Source organism: Eulemur rufifrons, chromosome 15 (genome assembly GCF_041146395.1).
Source record: "Eulemur rufifrons isolate Redbay chromosome 15, OSU_ERuf_1, whole genome shotgun sequence".
NCBI lineage: Eukaryota > Metazoa > Chordata > Mammalia > Primates > Lemuridae > Eulemur > Eulemur rufifrons.
Window position 1 is genome coordinate 52,542,072 of NC_090997.1, and position 17,873 is coordinate 52,559,944.

At 39.5% G+C, this 17,873-nt stretch overlaps 1 protein-coding gene across 1 annotated transcript in view; it reads right to left on the reverse strand.

Annotated features, from left to right (window-relative positions):
- GPR63 (G protein-coupled receptor 63) overlaps positions 1–1,079 on the reverse strand; it is a 44,159-nt gene extending 43,080 nt beyond the window's left edge. Inside the window, exon 1 of the mRNA XM_069488283.1 lies at positions 900–1,079. The gene's annotated coding sequence lies outside the window, so the exon portion shown is untranslated. The remainder of the gene's footprint in view (positions 1–899) is intronic.
- Positions 1,080–17,873: the final 16,794 nt, after the last annotated feature.

Sequence of the window (17,873 nt, forward strand, 5' to 3'; positions counted from 1 at the left end):
GTAGCCTTCTTAATCTAAGACATAATGAAAAACAAATTCACCAATAAACAATGAGAAAACCGTATTTTTTAAAAATACGGCTAAAACCTCATCCTACCTCACTAAAAAACATCATACTACAGAAATACCTGTATTTCATAAGTGTCAAGACTGAGTCTAAATATTTCATTGAAGACTAAAATGATCACACTTCAAAAACTTGAGCAAGCCCTGGGGGGAATTTTTCATAATGATATGTTGTTGGGGTTTTTTAAGTACCCAGAGCCTCCAGGATATTTTGTCTTAAAAAAAAAAAAAAAATGTTCCAAAAAGGGGCGGAAGAGGGAGAACTAAAATCAGGGCGACGACGAAAACCTACCGCGGCTGAAAGACAGACACAGCGCCGCAAGCCTAACTGCAAGAGAAGGAAGCTCTCACGACTGTCGGAGCCCCAGGGGAGCCTCCCACTTGGGCAAAAGGCGTGAGTATCAGCCCTGGAGAGCGGCGAGACCACAGTGTAAAAGTTCAGGAGGATCCCTTCCTCCTCTCACTCCCAGCACTCAGCTTTCCGACGCGAACAGCCCGGCGGGGAAGAAGCCAGCACGGGGTGCCCGTCTGCAGCCGACCCGTTTCCTCGAAGGCCTACACGGCACGGGCGCCCGGCCGTCCGGGGGCGAGGCGGCACCGGAGAAACCGGGTCCCCGCCGGGCCCCCGCCGGGTGGCGCTGGCTGAAATAACTCCAGCCCGGCTGCAAAAGCCTTCCCGAAAACCCAAGCTTCTCCGGCACAACTTCAGTCTCACCAGCCTCATCTCACCCACGCACTCCGCCAGACCGCACACTCCTGCCAAACGCCGCGGATCAAAGCGCTCCCCGCCCCCGGCCGGCTACCTGTCCCGGGGCGAGGACCCCACGTCTCACCTCATACAAAGGGCGGCGCGCGGGCGCCCGCAGCAGAGCCCAGGGAGCATGGCCCCACGCAGTCCCTCCCGGAACTTTCCTGACATAGCACTTCTCTCCTCCGCCGCAGAGAACAACGCTTCCCGGCTGAGGAGGAGGAGGATGGCGAGGAGGAGGAGGAGGATGGCGAAGAGGAGGCGGCGGCGGCGGGAGCTGGAGCAGAAAGTGTGGAGCGTCGCGGACGAGCGCCGCCGCCCCGCGCTCTGCCGAGGGGTTCCCGCCCCCAGGGTAACCAAAGCTCCCTCTTAAAGGCGCCGTTCCCGTTGTAGGCGGGAAGGTGAGGGGGAGGAGGGGAGAGAGGAGGAGGCGGCAAGCAAAGAGGGAGCAGGCAAGTCGAGACGGAGAGCTCCCGGAGGCCACCGCCCGAGCCGCCCCAGGGCGCATCGCTGACCCCTTTCCGGCAGCTCAGATTCCCAGGGCCCCCCCAACTCAGGTCAGGTCGTTCTTCCTTCAGGGCAAAGGCACCGAGGGTAGGACAAGTGCTCAGACCCGGTACGGGAGGCATCCTCGCCGTGGCCTAAGCCCCAGACGGCTGAAGGACCCTCGCCTCCACCCCAAACCTCCTGCACTCCTCTTCTGGGGTCTTGGCTTTCCGCCCCCATCCCCTCAAAGTCCGTGTACGCCACTAGCCGCTGCCCCGTGGAATTGAGTTTCCCAAGGCTGGTCACATTTCTTTCCTGGTTATTCTTCCTCATCTCCAACACAGTGAAGAGGGTCTCACCAAGGCGCACAGGAGACTGAAATAACAGCTGGGGTCCCTGAAGGTGTCAATGCTGTGTGGCGTGGGGGATCTGCCAGATGCCCGGCGGTACCCGGTGCTGTGTTCTCTTCCAGTGGACAATTGCCAGGTGGCCTCCTGTTGGATTTCTGGAACCACTGACTTTCATCAACAAATACTGGCTGTAGGGCCGGGCATGGTGGCTCACACCTGTAATCCTAGCACTTTGGGAGACCAAGGCTGGAAGATCCCTTGAGTTCAAGAGTCTGAGGCTGCAGTGAGCTATGATGATACCATTGCACTCTAGCCCAGTCAACAGAATGAGACCCTGTCAAGGAAGGAGGGAAAGAGGGAGGAAGGAGGGAAGGAAGGAAGGAAGGGAGGGAAAGAAAGGGAGGAGAGAGGAGGGATGGAGGAAAAGAAAGATAAAAGAAAGAAAAATATCCTGGGTGTAAAGGTAAAGATTGACAAACTGAACTCAGGAAGTTCCTCCAGGAAAGATACCACCTTAAGATCTACATGACAGTGGGAAATGTTGCTTTCAGGTGACAAGTGATACTGTTTTTCCAGCTGTCATCAACATTTGTGATAATTGCTGAGACCACAGCGTTGATGCCCAGGAGGCTCACAGCATCAACAGCTATCATGGTCCTAGGAATAGGACACGTAACAGTGGGTGTGAGCCACAGAGGGTCTGCTACAAGCCACGGGTTTGTTTTTCTACCTCATGGCTACAACCCTGGCTTCTTAGTACCGTGGGGCCTCAACATAGTGTTGTGCCATTTGCATCCTACACTGTGTCCTCTGGCTGAGGTGGAGGTGGGCAGGCAATTTGCAGGTGAGATCCAGGTTGGTCTCCAAGCACTGGTCCTAGCACCGTGCTCAGAGGGAGTGACATTTTATAATTCATAAAAAGGCACTTGCATGGACCATCATTGGCCTGAGACTGGACCTGAACATCTCAGTTCTTCCCCTCCTGCCACCTGCAGCTGTGAAACAAGCACTTGTGTTGCACTAGTAGAGGAAGAGGGCAGGGAGATAATATGCAAAAAGTTGGAGCAATTTATGTTACCAGATGGAGAGGAAATAAGCCCTGGGCTCTATAAAAAGCAGGAGACTTGGTCCTGTGTGAACCGAACTTTAAGATACGAAAGGAGGTTAGCAGTGAGTTAGGGTAAAGTCAGGATAGTTGAATGTGACAGGCACACAACTCCAACTGACTTAACAAAGCCTACAGCTGAAGGGATTGGAATTTATCGGCTCACATGTTTATAAATCCCAAGAGTAGAACTGACAAAAAAACATGTTTTTAAAAATCTTTTTTTCTCTCTAGATGCTCAAAGAGTGTCAAGATTTAATTTCTCTCTCTCTTCACTATGCTTTCATTGCACTGGTTCTATTTTCTCTAAGCAGGAACAAGACCTACATCTCCAGGCATATATCCAACTTCCTTAGCAGTTGATACTGTCAGTAAGAGAGCAAGCCAAAGAATGAGTCTCACTGGACCCACTTGGATCCTGTGCTCATTTCTGAACTAACCAGTGTAACCAAGGGATGGAATGCACATGGCCAGGCCAGGGTCATTTGCCTCTATCTGAAAAAGGCTTCATGTACACCCAAATCATAGAGACTGAGTGGAAGGGAAGAGGTTTCCCAAGGGAAAATTACAGTGTGGTTAACAAAGGGAAAGGAATGTTGAGTAGATAAAGACTATAGATGCCCACTACAACACATTCTCTGTCCCCAATACACACAGACACATACCACCATCACCACCACCACAGAGACTGACTACTTTTCTCACCCCTTCACCAGTAGCCTCCCAGGATCAGAATGAGAATGCTGATGGTCATGGAGATGCAAGTAATTAAACCAGCCAGCCACATCCTTTGGCCCTCAGGAGTAACTGGGAAGATCCTCAGTGATGTTTAACAAACCACTTGTACACAATATCTAAACTGTAATTGTATCCAATGATTTTTTTTTCCCTAAAAAACTGTGATAACTCTGCCTCCAACTAATCCAACCCCACACTCATTGTTAGGCCTTGTATTATTATGTAATCAATTTAATTTGATTAGAGTTCATAATATTTGTTACATAAATATTCATTCAACTTGAAAATGTAGCCTATGAATAATCACATTTCAGTATCCAAGTGCCACAGGGCCCAACTTCTTTTTAAACTTCAGTAACTTCTGTATCGTTTCAGAGATAGCATGGAGGAGTTTATAGTTTTCCTACCAAAAATGCCAAACACTTTCAGCGTTTTTTAATTCTCACTTAACAACTTTTCTTGTACAGTATTTTCTAATAAAAAAGTTTTCTTCCTTCATTTGTGCATTTTATAGAAGTCCTTATATATCATAGAAAAATACTTTTATAAACCCGGAAGAGACTTTAGAATCCCCTTCATTTCAGAGATGAAGAAATAAAAGCTTAGAGGTTGACTTGTGTAGGGTCACATACCTTCTTGTTGTTGAAACCATAAAGGGGTTTCAGTCTAGGTCCAGTTGCTCATCCCACAAAAATCCAATTATTGAAACAATGATTGCCAAGGAAGAAGGGAATTTTTAATATGACAGACTTCTTGTCAGGAGAACCAGAGAAGCTGCCTCAAGTCCATCTCCTGGACTAAGGGAGGTCATGTGCTTTTTAAGGAGGGGCCATGTGCTTTGGGGCAGGTCATGGTGTAAGTAACAGGGGACTATGAGCACTGGGGCAGTTCGTGGGGAATGGTGATTCTTGGCATCAGGAATCTTGCTCAGGGGCCTTTGGAATCTCAACTCCTTTGTCTTGTAGAAAATCCACCATTTCTAGGAAACAACTCAAAAAGTTCAAGTAATTAATTCAAGGAAGAGATTATAAAGCATATAGAGGTTTATAGAACCGGTTACATTTTTAGCATCTGTAATGTGCCTAATGTGCTAGACCTTTTGAAGAGTACAAAAACAAAAGCATAGAATGTGGTCTCTGTCATCAAAGAGATTAAATTTAGTCAATGAGACATAACCATCTAAGATGTAAGATGATTATAGAGCATCGCAATATATCATATAATTTAGTGTAAAAAAATGTGTGATGAGCTCTGTGTGTTAAAAATAGGCATCAGAATAAGAGGCACTATGAACTGGAATAGCCTTGGAAACACTTTTTAGCGAGGAAGCAACTTGATGCTCTTTAAAAAATGTAGTGAAAAAAGGAAAGAGCTTTCCAGGTGAGAAAATAAAATGAGAAGGCATCGAGGGGCAAAAGATCTTGCTATTTGTAGGAACAGAAAGGAAACCTTTACTGTTATGGTTTGGAAGAGTGATCCCAACTGCAAGTCATGAAATCACATTACTGGGTTTGAAACAAAATTAAGTATTATTTGTTAAACTTGTGTCTTATTACCATGTGTGTTCTGAGTTATGATGTAGATCCCATGACCCTTATTTTTCATGCTCAAAATAAGTTCAAAAGCCTCTGGTTTGAAGCTAAATTGACTGGGTGAGAAACTGTTTTGTGGCAAGACATTGAGCAAATAACATCTCTCCAAGCATCAGTTTATGTGTAGAGATTTTCCACACAACCCTCTACACACAGTGACCTGCAAATGATACCTCTTATTTGCTGACTAGATTGGAGATTTTCAACCCTGACTGCACATTAGAATGATCTGAAAGTTTTGTTAAAATTACCAATACCTGGGGCCCATCCTCAGAAACCCAGATTCAATTGGGGGTTGGCTCTGGTCATTAGGGAGATTAGATGCTCCAGGTCAGGGATGGGGAAACTTTTCATGTTGGAAGGTTACATTAATTTAGCTGTAATCAAAGAAGGCTGCATTCAAGAATCTCCAAGTAGATATACCTAAAATGTACATTATTTTGTAAAAATGTAACTACTCTGTACTTAGTAATTTCAAAAACTGAAAACTATTTGTTAATTTTAAAGTTAACCAACCTTTTAATGACTTTGTTGTGTCTGCTTTTTGTTGGAAAGCATTTGCAGCATGGAGGTCCACAGTTTCAGTTCACCCTCTAGGTGCGTACCAGTCATCTGTGACCTTAAGGATGTCTTGATTTGGGTTAGGTTGGAGAACGTAGATTCACAGCAATAAGTGGTTGAAAAGCAAGAAAGCATTTTGGGGGTATGTTGCAGAAGGCATAGGTATTGTACTGCATTTTTCCACATTTCAATTGGATCTTTCTTAGCATCAAACAATGACTTTAAAATATCATCTACTGAGAGCTCAATCAATTCCATTGGTAGTTCTTTAGGTGTCTTGGTGATATCAACTACGTGACGCTAAAATGCTAATTTGAGTGTGATGTCATGATTCTCAAAGTCAGTGAACCTTTCATTGTATTCTCCAATTAAAAGGTCTGTAACAGCTATGTACTCTTCAAATGATTCACATATGTCACCCTGCTCATTAATGACCTTTGCTAACTGGGGAAAATGTTCACCTGAAATTTCCTTTTGAAGAAGAAGTGTTTTGAAAAAAAGTAGATTTTTTTGAAATGCATGGATTATTTTTTTGCCACATACCATATATAGACTTAGTTTTATCTTGCAAAGAAATATTCAAGTCATTTTGATTTGACATGATATCACACAGAAATGCTGCATTCCTGTGGAAATATTCTTTCAATAATTCACATTGGTGATTCTGTTCTTCATAAAATTTAACTATCTGTTCTCACAGAGATAAAAATTTTGGCTAACATCTGTCCCTGAAATAGCCAATACACTTTAGAATAAGGCAAATCCACACTGAATACCTCATCATTCAGCTTTAGCATGTTATGAAACTGGTGGTGTGTGTTGCATTTGCATGAATATAATTAACAATACTTATAACTTGTTGCAAAGTGTCACTTAAAATAGCAGCTTTAGCACACAGATTTTGCTGATGCAAGATACAATGAAAAGAAATTAGAGCATCAGGATCTGTTAATAATTTTTTTTATCTGTGCAATAAACCCCTTATGTTTTCCTGTCATGGAAGATGCACCATCTGTACATACACTCACTAAATTTACCAAATTCAGTTGCACATTTATCTTGAAAGTTGTTGAAGATATCTATTCCCTGTGTTCTGTTCGCAAGAGTGCCTAAAGTGAGTAACTCTTCATAGCAAAGAAAATCTTCTGTTATAACCCAAATAAAGTATAAAACCTACACTGAGGCAGTAGTACCAGTTGATTCATCCAAAGCGATTGAATAATATATGTATTTCCTTTTGAAGCATTGCATGAAGTTGTTCTGTTAAGTTGAAGGCAAATTCATGCTGCTGATCAGTTCTCCTTGATGGTTCTCCTTGAAAGAGGCAATCATTTGTACTTTGAAACGTTATCCAGGTCTAAGCATCCTACAATTTTGACAACGTATTCTTTCACAATTTCTATATCACTGAATAGCTTCCCTTTTCCCCCAATTATATAAGTTACTTTATAAGTTGCTTCAGTGGTATTATTTCCCGGTCTTATTGCTGCTTGAAAGAACTGCCTTTGCTTTTGCTTTTCATCTTTTAATTTCTTCAGTACAAATTTTCATGCCTCTCCCTCTAATTTAAAATATTTGTGGTCCTCATGCGTGTTGTAATGCTGATGAGCATTGAATTTCTTTAATGTTGATATTGCAGTATCACAAAGCAAGCAAATCATCTTATCTTTAGCAGAAACAAGATAATATTGCAATTCCCAATCCTCATTAAAAAAATGTTTTCTTCCTTCGAGCACTCTCTTGGTCTTTTTTGACAGGATGGGCTGTTAAGCAGACAGAATTAAAAAATATTGTCAAGCTGTACAACCATTCACAAATTCCACTTCAAACAGAAACGCAGTGCACCGCTGTCAAAAGCTGATAACAGACTGGCATACTGGACCCCTATAAACTCTCACCGACCAGCCTCGTGCAGTAGTGGCAACAGTCAGGCAGCGAAAGTTAGAACTGAGCATAGCAGACATCGATTTAGCCCTTATGGATTACTAAGGTTCTAATTGTGCTGGTCAATCTGGGAGGATTATTTCATTGAAACTTATTTTATTCTCTGGCATTTTAAATATGTTCCATTTAAAAATAAAATATAAAGGATGAGAAAAATGTATTAATAAAAATAAAAGGATTTGTTCTGTAAAATTTGGATTCAGTCGAAAGGCCACACCTAAGGACCTAGAAGGCCATATGTGGCCTTAAGGCTGCAGGGTCCCCACCCTGCTCCTGGTGCTCCAATGTGCAATCATCGCTGAGAACTTCTGGGTAGGACCCATATCAGAACACATTCAGCACTCTTTCTTCAGTGGGCACATTGAGCTTCATGATTTATGTTTCTACTTCTTCACCAAGCCATAGATAGCATGTTAAATATTCGGTAGAATTTTAACCACTTTCTACTCTGCATTGCCCCTGAAAAATCTTCAACTGTGGTGCAAAGTGATCATGGTTTATCTCAGTCAGTAACACAGCATGAATTCTTGAGTCATAATCTCTTACCTGTCTTTCCACATGTACATTTTATGGTCATTCATCAGCATACAGTAGTTTCTGGAAGTGTTAAAAGGCAATAAAATGCCATCAAAAACTCCCTGAGGAAGAGGAGAAGGGCTGGAAGCAAATGGCATTGGAAATCCATATGTTGAATAATTAGCAAATGACTCATTAAATTTCAGCTATTTTCATCCTGAATTTTAATAGTGTAGCTTCTAAATATAATAATCAGTGATGTGCTTTTTAAAGTTTTACATTGAGTAATTCCTCTTTAAGTGTTCATAACTTACACATTTTTTTCCTATCTACTCAATCCTTTTGTGTATGAAGCGGAAGAAACTTTTTGAAATACAACTTGTCCAAGAGACTCAGAATCCAAACCACTAGTCTTTTGCCTGGTTATTTTGTCTGTGTAAATACATATATTTTTGAACTTTGGTTGGGGAAAGATAATAAAGGTAATATAATTTTGAATCTCCCCAAAATGATATAGCAACAAAGATGGGGTGAAAAAAACCCTAAAACTTACAAGTCTGATAACCAAATATTATGTGCTTCATGATATGACAAAATCAGAAGTACCCAGAACCACTATGAGGTCTTCTTGCCTAAGCAACTGAATAGCAACTGAATCTGAATCTAATCAAACCTCTAGACCTAACAGGAAATACAAAGGACAGATGAGCAAGTTAAAAATCATCCCAAGGAAGCAATCAATCAAATCCAGAATGTAGAACATTCAATAAGTAAACTGGTTTCTATACCAAATCAATGACATAAAAAAAAAAAAAAGGGACAGGGATCAGACCATAAAAGAGTAAGAAATTTAAGTATTATAATAATCAAATGCAATGTGTGGACTTTGTGTCCTGTTTTGTATAAACCACCTGTGAAAAGAACCTTTGAAATAACCAGGAAAATCAGATCATGGACTAACTACTAGATATTATAAATGAATTATTATTCATTTTGTTAGATGTGATAATGATATGACAGTTACATATAAAACAAAAATGTCATCAGAGGTGAATACTGAAGAATTTTATAATCCTGCAAAAAAAAAAAAAAAAAGAAAAGAAAGAGAAATAGATGGGAAAAAAATGATTGATAACTTTTGAAGTTGCCAGATGGATACACGGAGGTTTATTGTCCTATATTTGCTATTATTGTTTGTAAAGTTCTTTTAAAGTTTTTTAAAATAAAATTTTTAAATAAAGTTTTTTTTAAAAACACTGCTATTTGATGTTGAGCTAACTTTTTATTAAAATCTTTCTCTTGGTTTTGCCAATAGGACAGTGATAAATATGTGAGTTTAGGCCTGGTTGCATGTCAAGTATCTTTAGAAACAAGATTTTAGGTTCAGAAGTCTTTTATTATCATATTTTTGGCTAATATTTGCTAATCACATTCAAGGTATCTTTCGACTCCCTCTCCGTCACACCGTTTTCTACCCCCAAGAGTGCACACACATGTGCACACACACACTGTTACACACACACACACACCAAACAAACACTGCAGTGGTAAATAAGATCTAGCAGACCAATGACAGGAGATGAAGAGCAGCCACTCAGCCTCCTTTTAGTCCATTCCTTAGTCTTGTTTCTCCAGCACTGGTATCTGGACCATCATTGGCACATGATTCCTTTTTAGGAGGGGGTAATCCTTCATGTGTCTATTTAATTTATTATGGATTAGAAAATATAACATGTCAATCTCATTATTTCTTAGATATTACTTCTTAGGATGAGGCTAGGTAATTTTTTTAAATGAGTCAATTTTTTAAAAATAATAAGTGAATAAAAGTGCAGATATTCTGAGGATATGCAAAATTCCTGAAGGTGTTTCCTACATGACTAAGGTTTTGAAACTCTGCCTTTATCTACAGAAGCAGAAGGAGGTTTCGTAGCTCACACACGGCTAGCCCAATTCAGCAGCAGCTTAACTAGAAACACAAAATAATTAAGTAAATGCTTTAGCATTTGATAATCACGAGTTCTACTTCTAGCTCTACCATGACAGAGGGATATTATGCAGTTACTTAACTTCTCCAACCTTTAGTTTCTTCATCTGTAAAACAGGAATAGGAATGAAGTGTTATACGGATTAAATAAGACATTCATCTAAAACACTTAACCCAGTCCCTCACACAAAGTTAATATTAATGCATGTTACAACCATCGCTAATGACACCAAGTTTGTATTTTTTCTGATATTCTTTTGATCTCATTCCCTTTTAGAAATTTATGAAATAGTAAGCAACTGATTTGAAAATTTTCCATTAAAAAATACAACTAACAATATTCAATAACAGTGTCACAACTGTGATTATTTTTCAGTATGAATTTTTTTCGTAAGTGGTGTGGTTCTTACCCTACTGGTAGTAAGTTTTAGGACTTTTAATCTCATTTAAAATCACTCATTTTTCATATAATTGAAATTTTTAAAAACAATCCCTTACAGAAAATATTACTTCAAGAACCTTTAAAGAATATTTAGCAGTTATAAGAGTTCAGTATTTTGTCATTTTTTAAAAAAGATAATGGATAAACATTCATTTGAATTGAAAGGAATTTCATTCAAATTGTTTGATTTTCCTAGAAGTCGTAAGTTAAAATCCTTTTTTTAAAATAAAAATCACTAAGAGAAAGTAATTTTTCTCCAAATTACTATATAAAATAATTTTTTAAATTCCTTATTATACATAATTATTTGACTTATAATATTCACTTTCTAAAGATTTTCTGTTGGTGTTAGATATAAAATTTAGAGATAATGGAAAAAATAAATCAATATACCAATAGAAAGGAAAGTGTTTGAATACCCCAATGCCCAATGTGGTGGCCATTAAAATGCACCACTAAGGAAAACCAAACACCATATGTTCTCTATAGTAAGTGGGAGCTAAACGGTGGGTACGCGGGCACAAAGGGATATGAAGGACATTAGAAACCAAGAAGAGGGGACGGGGGAGAGGAAAGGGGGCAACCGATAAAAAGTTACCTATTGGGTACAATAAACACTATTCTGGTGACAGGCACAACAAAAGCCCTGACTTAAGCATTATACAAGGTATCCATGTAACAAAAACATTTGTACCCCCTTAATATTTTGAAATAAAAAATAAAATATTCCACTCAGATGCCCTGCTGCAGAGATTCCAGATCACAGCCAGGCTGCCGTCCTAAAGATCCACTACTGCTTTCACCAAGACCACACTTCCTCGGCCTACCCCAGCCAATGACAGAGTGGCAGGGGCACAAGTGCTGGCCTGTTGCTGCAGACATGGACTCCTCTAACATACAACTTCACCTTGAGGACTTCCCATTGACCTGGCCAAAACTTTCTTAGAACTTTTCTGTTTGTCTAAGACTCCTCTTACCTGATCCCCTCTCCTTGCCTCTATCCTTCCACAGGTGTGAGACCGGCACCGTGGTCTGAAGGCTCTCCCTATTTACTGCTTCCTCCCATTTATCTTTCACAGACCTTTCTACCTATAAATCTCTGGCATGCCTAATCCCATCTTAGTGCCTGCTTCATGGTGAGCACAGACAAATACAGGCAACATGAATTTAACAGCTGAGATATGATATAAGCATAACTGAGGTTTGATTAGAAACTGCAGGGAGGTTATAGCATAGCCATCCAAGGGAAGCCAGAGGGAATTAGTGTGTACTTCTTTTTCTCAATTCAGGAAGACTTCTTTGAATGACCATCACATGCATTACCTATGGAAGCCATCTGCAACCTTAAGAAAGGCATGACATGGGGCACAGACCAGCAGAAAGGACTGCCTGGAAAAGAGGACTAAAGATATTCGCCATGTAGAGAAAGAAAAGAGTATGAAACATAAAAAAGTGAAAATTAATTTAGGATCCCTGTTTTGGTGAGTGGATAACAGAGATAACAGCAGTGCCCACTTGAGGAAGAGAAAGGAAAGAACTATTTCTAACATATGAGAAAGGATCAGGGGAGAGGGAAGGGATGATTAGTTGAATAATTACCTCCAGAATTCTTCCTAAGTAGGAAGTGTCATTGTTTGGGCCATTTGTTATAAGCAAGGTGCTAAGGCTTAGATGAGAACCATGTGCCAAAACATTACAGAAGGAAGAAGCTGAATTGCATGGATGAGGGAGGGATTTATTGCTCCTAAGAGTATCAGAGGGGAAAGAGGAGTGAAGATCCAAAAAGGAGAAGAAGAAAGAAGGAGAAGCTTGAAGCCAGGTGAGGGGAAGGATCAATGAAACTTCTCAGTAGTGGGATCCTCAGAGAACAGTGTAAGAACTGTGGTTAAAGCTGCTCTACTTGTACTTATTTGTGTTACTGTAACCCAATCTGTTCCTTCACCTTCTCTCCAAGAATTCGTTAAAGTCTGACCAAACTATAAATGTCTTTTGGAAGTTGTTTTGCTTGTAGTTTATTTGAAGAGAAGTCAAAGAAGTTGAGGTCCCTGTCTAAGTTTTCTTGGTACAGAGTAGAGTAATTAAAGAAACAGAAGCCAGAGAGCTTAAGTCCTTTAGGAACTTAAGTCTCCTCAGAACTCTTGAGGAGACTTGGGACTTCCATGGCTGTGAACTTGGGGGTGGTAGTGTGGGGCTCATTTTATCTGGCTCATAAGAGACAAGAAGGCCCCAGTTGATGTCTGGGTCACATTTACTATCATATCATAGAATTATGAAATTATTTTAATTCATCTCAACAGCTTCACTTTTTATAGTTAAGAACTTAAAGCATATGAAAGGTCTTAGTTCCTTTAGACAAGGATTTGAGTGCAAGTAGTTAATTTAGGAGATGGGAAAATGAGATGAGAAGTGAAGAAAACCATTAATGGGTGTACTTTCAAGCAAGTCTCCACTGTGTAAAACTAGAGTTTAATGCTGCTGAGGAAGTCTGAAGCCAGTGCACAGCAAGCACCTCAGAGTTAAGCTGCTCAAAAAGAAGGGAGCTGGGGTACTTCTCCACCAATTCCTGTTGAACACTAGTTGAGGGCTGCTCCTTGGGAGTGTTAATTCCCTGGAACCTCTGGCCTATCTTGTGATCAACATTATATCATCTTCAGCTAGCTCCAGAGGCAGGTGAGAACTCTTAGGCAGAGATTCAAGGTCTTACAACGGGGAGTGTAGTTAGCATGCATGGAAATATTATATGCCAAGGGGACTGAGCAGGATGATGACAGCATCTGCTACCTAAAGGTAAAGAGACTTGCTAGAGTCTCACAGAGGAGTCAGGGAGACAGCATAGTATATGGGGCAGGGGTAAGGAGTAAGTAAGAGGGAATCTAGCTAAGAGTTAAGCAGACCCGGATTTGGATCCTAGCCCTATTCTCTAGATACTGTGCAATCTTGGAAAGTTACATAGCCATTCTGAGCCTCAATTGCTTTATCTGTAAAATGGGGCTACTGACTTGTACAGTTGATGAAAATTGAATAAAGAAATGTTTATAAAGGAAATAGCAGATTGCTTAGAACAGAAAAGACAGAACATTAAATGGTAACTAATATTAATAATAATTATCATTGCATTAAATGGGCTGAACTTGATAGGGGTACAAACAGGAAACAAAAGGAAAAAGCTTTTTTTTTTTTCCCTCAAACCACTACCTTCAGCCATGCTGTGTGGACTCTCCCGCCTCACCCCTTAACACCATGTCAAGCAGAGCCCTTTGCTCCCTGCTCACTTTCAATTATTAAAATTTTTCACAAATTCTAAGATAGATTGCTGTGACATCTAAATATATCCTACAATCTAATGAATCTTAAACTAGAGGTAATACTGAAAACAGGATTCATTTTGGTCATGAAGGCTCATATTTTCATTTATTTAAGTCTAATCCAAGGATGATATAATGTTGATGGATGTTGAAACTAGTGGAGAGGCACGTGGGATTTATTGTATTATTCTCTCTACTTTACTGTATGTTTGAAAACTTCCATAATACAGGTGTATTAAAGTTTATTCCAGTCCAATTAAAATTTTGAATTCATAACCAACACTTTTACAAAATTGGTCATCAGAAAAGTTAGACACAGATTTTGATAAGTTTATTTTTTAAAGAGATGAAACTAATATGTGTTGTATTATTTTCTTCTTTTTTATTTCTGTTAGTTTTTATAACATGTTAGCTTTGTTGTGACATGCATGAATATCAGCATAAATGAGTCAATTTAATTAAATTACATGGGACAGGAATTCAGTAAACCTTTCATTTACTAAAGGATGGGAGAAGAAAAAAGGGGAGGAGGTACCTTTTCTCAGGTTCACATGGCCCTTATTAAGGATATATTTCTGTATTGAATTAATACTAAGAGATAATATGGGGGGAAGGATGAATTTAAGATCAAAATAAGCAGTTCTTCTTGGCTTTTCTCTAGATATATGTATCTTTTCCTTTTGGACTAGTGCCTCATTAGCTTTGAAAAATAACTTTAGAGCTAGGTCTACTTCCTTTTTATCTACACCAAACTCTCCATTATCAACAAGCAAAATCTTGGTAAGGCAAGTTTCAGAATTAAACAGTAATTTTCTTTTGAAAATTGCCTTAAATTAGTAACATTAAAGGAGGAGATCCCTGAAAACCAGGGAGCAATATTTTGTGAAATACTCAGAGATGAGAATAATATTATAATTGTTTAGAATTTGAAAGTTATTGTATATTATGTCTCTTATTCACTGATGACTAGACCAACTCTTTCTTCAATCATTTATTCAGGGCCAAGCACTGCTGGAAACCAACAGTGAACAGTCAAACTCCTGCCTTTAGGAGCTTACATTCAGACAATACACAAAATAAATAAGTAAAAATATGATACGTTAGGGGTGATAATTACTATCAAGAAAAGGAAAGTAGGGAAGAGAGATCAAGAATGTTGGAGGTGGCTGGGCACAGTGGCTCACCCCTGTAATCCTAGCACTCTGGGAGGCTGAGGCGGGTGGATCGTTTGAGCTCAGGAGTTCGAGACCAGCCTGAGCAAGAGCGAGACCCCGTCTCTACTAAAAATAGAAAGAAATTAGCTGGACAACTAAAAATATATAGAAAAAATTAGCTGGGCATGGTGGTGCATGCCTGTAGTCCCAGCTACTCAGGAGGCTAAGGCAGAGAATTGCTTGAGCCCAGGAGTTAGAGGTTGCTCTGAGCTAGGCTGATGCCACGGCACTCTAGCCCAGGCAACAGAGTGAGACTCTGTCTCAAAAAAAAAAAAAAAAAAAAAAAAGGAAGAAGAAGAAGAAGAATGTTGGAGGAGAATTTAACAATAAAATCACCATAGAGTGGTCAGGAAAATGCATTTCTTGGGGAAAGTGTCCCAGCCAGGACTAACATTGAGGACAAAGCCTCTGGACTACAAGCCTGGAATAAAGAACAACAAGGAGACCCCTGTGGCTGGGGAAATGGGAAGAGGAGTAGATGAGGACAATGTTTCCTCAAGTGGGTTTCAAGGGGACATTAGTCCCTTCGTCAGTTTGGGAAATGCAGTACTCTCTGTTGCCCTTGGAGAATCACAATGTCATTCACGTATTAAATGCTCTAAGAAATCTTGCCCAAAGCAACCTGTTTTGTGTGGATATCCCAGCATTTACCAAACCCTCCCAATCACAGATCTCTTCTGCATAAAACACCTGTTTTTTTTGGAATACGTAGTTTGAGAAAGATGCTTCTAGTCTGTGAATTCTTAGAAGAGAGATCAAGTGTGGTCTTCTTGATAGCTGGTTAAATACATTCCCAGTAAATGTCTGTTGAATGGATCAACCCTCATTAGGCCACACTTATTTAATGCACAAACATATTCTACCTTAAAGGAAGTCAAACTAATTGTTTTTTGTAGGTCCTGTTTCTATAGCAGTGGGTAAGTTTTCAGTCCCTGTGTAAACACATATGTCCTCCTCTGCTCACTTCTCTGTACTCTACTGGGTAAGTTAGGAGGCCCAACAGCCTGGATATACTAAATTCAAGGGCTTAGCAGATCCCTCTCTAGCTCAGGCAATTCTGTTTTTACTGCAATCTTGACCTGAAGTATCCTTATTATAATAAGTATGTTACTTATTAATAAATGAACCTAGTCATTATTTCCCAATTGGCTTAGTCTCTATTTATACCACTCTATCAGCAAGGGAACTCCAGAGGTGAGAGGGCTGAGTACTGGAATTTGGGGAAACCTCATACGAACAACAGTCATTCCTCATTCTTGCCCTTAAAACATGGGTAATAGAGAGTTAACTTATGTGTACAAGATATCCACGTTTTAAATGATTTGTAATAAAACTGAAAGTGTTTTCAAAATGTCTGTGGTGTATATAGGCTGTCTTCATTTCTAAAGACATTACAATGGCATTTGTTTCTGAATATTTAAGAAATTCACAAAATAACAGTTACTAACATAAGTCCTGAAGAATGATTTGTTGTTAAGATAGTGCTATGGCTTGGATAAGGTTTGTCCCCACCAAAAAGCATGCTGAAATTTGATCCCCAAAGTGTTGGGAGGGGGGCCTCGTGGGAGGTGTGAGGCATGGAGGTGGATCCCTCATGAATGGCTTGGTGCCCTTCTGGCAGTAGTGAATTCCCACGCTGGGGAGACTGGATTAGCTCTCACAGGAATGGATCAGTTATAAGAGCAGGTTGTTATAAAGCGAGGTCACCCCTCGGATTTTGCCTCTTCCTATGCGTCTGCTTTCCCTTTGACCTTCTGCCACATTGTGAGGCAACACGAAAGCCCTCGCCGGAAGCTGAGCAGATGCCGGCACCGTACCCCTTGAACTTCCCAGCCTGTTGAACTGTGAGCTAAATAATAAACCTTTTTTCTTTTTTATAAATGTATAAACATATGTGGGTGTAATTAAAATAGGATTCTTAATCTTACCAGAATACAAATATTAATGAATAGTTAATTTTTGAAAATATTCTTTCGTCTTTAAAATTGTAAATTTCTTTATAAATTATCCAGTATCAGGTATTCTGCTATAGCAACACAAAACTGTCTAGAGACAGATAGCAATTAACTCCATAAATATTCTTAAAGCCTCTAATACTGGCCCACAGCTTCTGCACTGACAACCGGTAATATATTTACAAAGATTATGCTCTTGTCAACTATCTAGGGAATTCACATTCCCACAGGGAACTGCACTCTTTAGCTGGTGTCATAGTTCCTATAAACATAGTTTATAGGAAAAGCATCAATTAGTACAGACTTCAGTAGAAAATATCATAGCTATTAACAACTAATCAGTTGTGTGACTTTTTAAATTATATTTGTTTCAACTCCAAACCCTAAAATATGAAGAATAAAAAGAAGCTGAGACAGAAGAATAATCAAAATTTTCCCTTTTTAATTTTCACACATACCCCGAATAAATTTCGTTTTTCCACCTCTCAAGAATACAGCAGACTCATAGCCCAATGATAGTTCTTTGTTAACTCTCTAACTTTTGATCCTAATATCTCTTCAACTGAGAATATACTCAACCTTACCAGGTAAATTTGAAAATTTCAGGAATTTTAGTGTTTATGAAATGGAAACTGAAGATAATTGATGGAGAAGGAAGTTTGCTTAATTTCTAAAGGAAATTGCTACAACAAAACAGATTATGTGATTGTATTTTAATAAATTTATACCATTATAATACTACTCTCTGTTTTCAGATTTATACTTTAAATATTAATAATATTTTTTATTGCATCATGATGAAAGAAGACTAAATTTCAGAACTTCAGACCTAGTATTGGTTACACATAATTTTTATCTGATACT